This window comes from Diadema antillarum, unplaced genomic scaffold, assembly GCF_040938485.1.
Source record: "Diadema antillarum isolate AM-2024a unplaced genomic scaffold, OU_Dant_1.0 scf00000061, whole genome shotgun sequence".
Lineage (NCBI taxonomy): Eukaryota > Metazoa > Echinodermata > Echinoidea > Diadematoida > Diadematidae > Diadema > Diadema antillarum.
In genome coordinates, this window is record NW_027270950.1 from 1,838,792 (window position 1) to 1,844,396 (window position 5,605).

General features: G+C 37.5%; 3 non-coding genes across 3 annotated transcripts; all 3 read left to right on the plus strand.

Annotated features, from left to right (window-relative positions):
- The first annotated feature begins 1,570 nt into the window (after positions 1-1,570).
- On the plus strand, positions 1,571-1,659 carry Trnay-gua (transfer RNA tyrosine (anticodon GUA)). The gene is given in 2 exon segments: positions 1,571-1,607; positions 1,624-1,659. It is a non-coding gene; the product is annotated as a tRNA-Tyr (tRNA).
- Positions 1,660-3,892: 2,233 nt separating this feature from the next.
- On the plus strand, positions 3,893-3,981 carry Trnay-gua (transfer RNA tyrosine (anticodon GUA)). The gene is given in 2 exon segments: positions 3,893-3,929; positions 3,946-3,981. It is a non-coding gene; the product is annotated as a tRNA-Tyr (tRNA).
- A 1,289-nt stretch (positions 3,982-5,270) lies between these two features.
- Trnay-gua (transfer RNA tyrosine (anticodon GUA)) lies at positions 5,271-5,359 on the plus strand. Its single transcript is given in 2 exon segments — positions 5,271-5,307; positions 5,324-5,359. It is a non-coding gene; the product is annotated as a tRNA-Tyr (tRNA).
- The last annotated feature ends 246 nt before the right edge of the window (positions 5,360-5,605 follow it).

Genomic DNA, 5,605 nt, shown 5'->3' on the forward strand with positions numbered 1-5,605 from the left:
ACATGCTATCTGAAACAAGAATATATTCGTTTAAACAGATATAACATGATGCTTTTCGTACAATTTCAAGCCATTGACATTTTGTTATTACCCCCCCCCCCCCCCCCCGGCTATGTTGTAGAGTTTGAGAATCAGAATTAGAGACGGTTTTTAAAACTTTTTCTCTTTCTTGAAATTACAGATGAGTGAATCGATGGATGAAAGAATACGAAAATTATAAAATTAATGTGAACACACGCATCATACGATCAAATTTGAAAGTTGATAGTCGATTTGCCCAACGACACGTTATCATAGGATGTAATTGAAATTACATGTAAATTTTGATTTATAATTATACACAAACGCTAATGTACCTAAAAGACAGAACCAACAAACCCACGGAGTCGGACTTGTAGGTTCAACGGAAGGTCGTATACGATGTATTTTTAAAATTCATGTTCCATACTCAACATTTCATACAAGTTTTATATTTCATTTGATATAAAAAAATGTTTTTAACACAATAGTCAGTTTGAAACAAACGTTATTGCACAAATGTATAGGGACGTATAATTGACACGTAAGGTATAATGAGGAACCCACTAAAAGGCAAAGCTTATAGGATGTAGGTTCAAAAAATACGATACGATATCGTATTATACTGCAATCCGTAAAGAATGTTGTAGCAACTTTGACCAATGTGATCAGAACCTGCCAGGACTAGAACTTTCTTTCACTTGCTGTATAAAGTATGATGACATTGTCATTCAACATTATGGAAACTGGTACTAAACAACCCCACCTCGCCCGCATGTTCGTGCGCGCACCTGGTTCCACAAACCAAACTATTTAACAAAAGACTGTGACATCATTACTTTTGTTGGGCATTTCATTAAGCGCTTTGGTCGGATACTTTTCTGACAAACTGTTAAAAGCTACTGAAGTCCTTGCATCTGATTGGCTGAGAGCAAAGTTGTCCCACAACTTCTTTTTTTTTCGGGCAAAATGCTTCATGAAATGCCCCCCCCCCCAGTACTCTATTGTACCGTTTGTAAGTCCACTTTGCGCATTAGCAGAAAAAAAGAGGTCATTTGTACCAACAGGCATTTTAAGTTTTTAATTCAGCGAGATAAGCACATGTGATGTCATGATTATTCACATGATCCCTATCTAAATGGAGAAGAAGGTTGTTATTGCATTCAATATAAAACAGTGAAATGGATGCCTGCTAGAATGTCATCTACGGAATATTCTGGTCAACTGGTCTAAACGCAAGTTCATTCTTCGTTCTTGTTTTTTTTTTTTTAACACGATTTCCATTCAAATCGTTCCGTCGGGCAAGCTTATGCGTTATGCCGCTTTAAAACGACTGAAGTGCCTAACCAACCGAAAAAATGGTCATTTGTACCAATGTGCGCATGAGCTGATTACAAACTGTGTGTACCAGACGGAAGTTCAAGCCACGGAGAATCCATGCAGGATTATAATCATGCGCTAATCGGCAGGGGAGTTATCAATGCTGTTCCGCCAAGTCTCTGGTTGAAGTGCAAACAATCAGACCTCTATTGACACACCTGTCCTCAACTCCCCGTCGATAGCTCAGTTGGTAGAGCGGAGGACTGTAGAGGCAAACTCACTGATATCCTTAGGTCGCTGGTTCGAATCCGGCTCGACGGAGTGGTTAATTATTTTTTACCTTCTGTCTTTGTCATTTTCCCCTCTCCTGTCTCATAGCTCGTCTTTTCGTTGAACTATACCAAATCTGTCGAGGTTTTTTTTTTTTTTTTTTTGTGTGTGTGTGTGTGTGTGTGTGTGTGTGGATATACATTCTAGGGATGTGAAGAGGCATTATTTCTGAAAAGCTTTGGTTGCCTCTTTTTTGGCGTGTTTTTCAATAGTGAAAGAATTTTTTTTTTGATACTCATACATATCCATTATTCTCACGACCATTAATAATAATAATAATAATAATAATAATAATAATAATAATAATAATAATAATGATAATAATATGACTTCTAGTACTACTACTAATAATAATAATGATAATAATACTAATACTAATAATGATAATGATGATAATTGAAAGTTCTTATACAATGCGCCAATTCCACATGATTGTGCACAAGGCGCAGTGGAAATAGAATGGATAGAGACACATCTGCCTTCAGCCATCGAATGGCTGCTTTTTACTTCGCTTTGTTTGAACTCATTCATTACGTTTGTTCATCATTTACGAATCTTTTATTTCAATTTTACAATTCCATTCAATTCAATTCAATTCGTTTCCATCATCAACAAAATATCACATAAAAGCCTGCATTTATCGGTTCATTTTTTTTTTTGGAGCAATTTGAAAATAAAGCAAGACATAGATCGTGAGATATAATGCAATATAATACATACATACAGATACTTCCACGTATATTGGGAACAGACGAAAAATGTGAAACATTTGAAAAGAGCTATCTTCTAAGATCATTGCAAAAATCGTTTCGTGGCGTATTATTGAACGAGTTGCTACTCTTGACTGCCACAATTTTCCTTTTGTCTTTTCTTCGCAGAAATTATATCCTAATCCACTTGATTGAAAACAGCGGTATGACCAAGCGTTGTGGGACCGGACGCGTACATGGAGTCACTTTGAAGGGGAAATTCAACGATTTAGCAGGTTAATTCTCACGCCGTTTTCAGAGTATGTTGTCTAGTATATGAGGAGTCTATAATTATCAAGTCTTTGAGGTAAAGGGTGCATATTCTATGTAAAATAGGTAAGTTTTCATGCGCGAACTTAAGTGTCCGGAAACCCAACCACCAACAGCAGTACTAGTAGTTTCTGTGTTAAACGATGTTTCAGTCCGCATAGAGAACTCGTTATTACATGCAGTTTTAGGGTGCACGACATTGGTGAGGTGACCTCCCCCCCCCCCCCCACCGCAGAGATTCTAAGGACAATAATTTCTATGCCCCCTCCCCCTACACACACACCTACCATTCTACCAGTGTAGGATCTATTATGAGAATGTAGAGTGCTGCTCTTATAAATCAAATGGCATTTGTCTTTTAGATTAATTTGATATCAATCATTTGATTCATAGCACTTGAGTGCAGATGAATGGCTTAAAGCATGCCTGGCTATTACAAATACATATCCTGTACACGCAAGCGCTTATATCGGCAAGCACCTTTTAATTGTTATCAGTTGCGATCCTGAATTTCTGAAGATATATAGGCCTATTAAATATGAATTGAGAGAAAACAGCAATAGTTGTTCATTCTTCGACGTAATATAACGTGATAGAGAAACGTGAATTTAGCGTTTCAATGCAATCGAGATATTCCGGCTCGTGTTTAAATGTGGTCTACTCTTAGCCAGTGCCACAGTGTATGTAGGAAAAAAAAAAAGTACATACCAGTAACTAACTTGCAGTATAATATACTTGCAGTATGACAATTTATACTGCAATGGTTAATGTACATGTACAATTGTAGTAGCGAGTAGCAACCCCTAGCGACTGACCAGCGACTGACCATATGGTCAGTCGCTAGGGGTTGCTCCTCGCTATGTACATTGCTTGTGCGTTTTATAGCACATCATCATACCTTCCCAATGGCCGTGTAAAACATGTACTTTGACCAGTGTGGTTCTACATAAAAGCGTCGCTAAACCAGCATGACAACCTGTGTGTGTCGTGTGAAGGGCCTACTGTATTCTGAGCTGCTATTGCGCAATCAGCGTTCGCACGTGGTGCCTGACCTATTTTCATACGGGAAGTCTTTGATATGCCTCGTTAGAATGCATGCCTTCTTATCACGATTTCTATACACGCTGAGCGATGATTCACTCGCAGACCCTCGCGCACTGTGTTTTCGATACTATACAAAATCGAGCGCCCTCATGGGCAGCTACCCGTCGATAGCTCAGTTGGTAGAGCGGAGGACTGTAGAGGCAAGCTCACTGACATCCTTAGGTCGCTGGTTCGAATCCGGCTCGACGGAGTGGTCTTTTTTTTTTTTTTTTTTTTTGCTTTATCCCTTTTGATATACGTCTTTATCAAAGAACATCGCTGATTCTTAAGGGTCATTTATATTGCCTGTTCTTCATTACTCTTTTTTTTTTACATACAGTGTATACGAGTACTAGTATATACCTGACCTCGTTGACATATAGGCATATTACACTATTCATTGATTGAATGATATGATGATTTTTTTTATATTGATAATATGATATTAATTTATCAATATTATCTGTCTGTCCGTCTGTATGTATGTCTCTCTGTTCATACATCAATGTAACATTACAATATTATGTGCATGTTGACAACTGTGTGTTTACAATAATGATTTTTATCAACTCATTTATTATTCTATTCATCTATTTATCCAGAGTAAACTGCTCGGGTAGTCATGCACTGACAGTTATCATAATGGGCTTGTTTTAGTTCGAAATTGAATTGTTTGATTTGATTTTCTTTACAATCATGATTTTATTATACGTACTTTAATGGCGAGGTAAACTCACACACATCACTACAGGTTTCAGCTAGAGAAATGATTCAAATTCAGCTATTCAAATTCTTGACCATCACACAGGCCGGCCAATATACAGAACCAAGATTTTCTTGCACAGTACTGCATCTTTTTTTTTTTCTGCTTCACAGAAAATGTGAACAGCATACTCTATAAGCCAGTTCGTAGTTCTACTTTGCGCATGAGCAGAAAAAGGTCATTCGTACCAAGACGCATGATGGTTTTTAAATTCACGGAGATAAGCATCTGTCATATAATGATTATTCATGCGATCTCTGTAAATGATACTTGCCAGTACATCCATCTGACAGCAAACCTGGTACTTGGCAATACGATTAAATTCATGTTTTAATGCATTCAATACAAAACAAAGAAATGGATGCTTCCCCCGAAGGTTGTTTGACGGACTATTCTGGCCACCTGGTCTCACTATATGCAAGATCATTTTTTTTTCATTTTTTAATTTTTATTTTCATTTTTTGTTTAACACGAATTCTATAAATTGTTACGCCGGGCAAACTTACCGGTACGCATTATGTTGCTTTGAATACAAGTGAAGTGCCTAACCAACTGAGAAAAAAGAAAGGTCATTTGTACCAACGTTCACAGAATGAGCTAATTACGAACTGGCTTATACTAGAGTCCAAGCCAGGCGGTGTCCATCTATAACACGACTGTAATTACGCACTGTAAATACAGACGAATATTCCGAGTATAACAATAGGACTCTGAGGATCCACATAGCATTCAACTCCCCGTCGATAGCTCAGTTGGTAGAGCGGAGGACTGTAGAGACAAACTCACGGATATCCTTAGGTCGCTGGTTCGAATCCGGCTCGACGGAGTGGTTATTATTTTTTTTTTACTTTTTTTTTCTTTTTCCCACTTACGTGCTTATTGCCTTATATTTTATTACATGAACCATCCCAATGTCGGAGGTTTTACATTCTACGGATATAATAGGGTCCTACAGAGACAAAGTTTTGAAGATGGACGGATTTTAATTTTGTGGCGTATTGTATTTACTTTTTACTCAGATATAATGATGAGTAATTCTCACAAGCAAGTATACAGATAATATGAGTGGAAA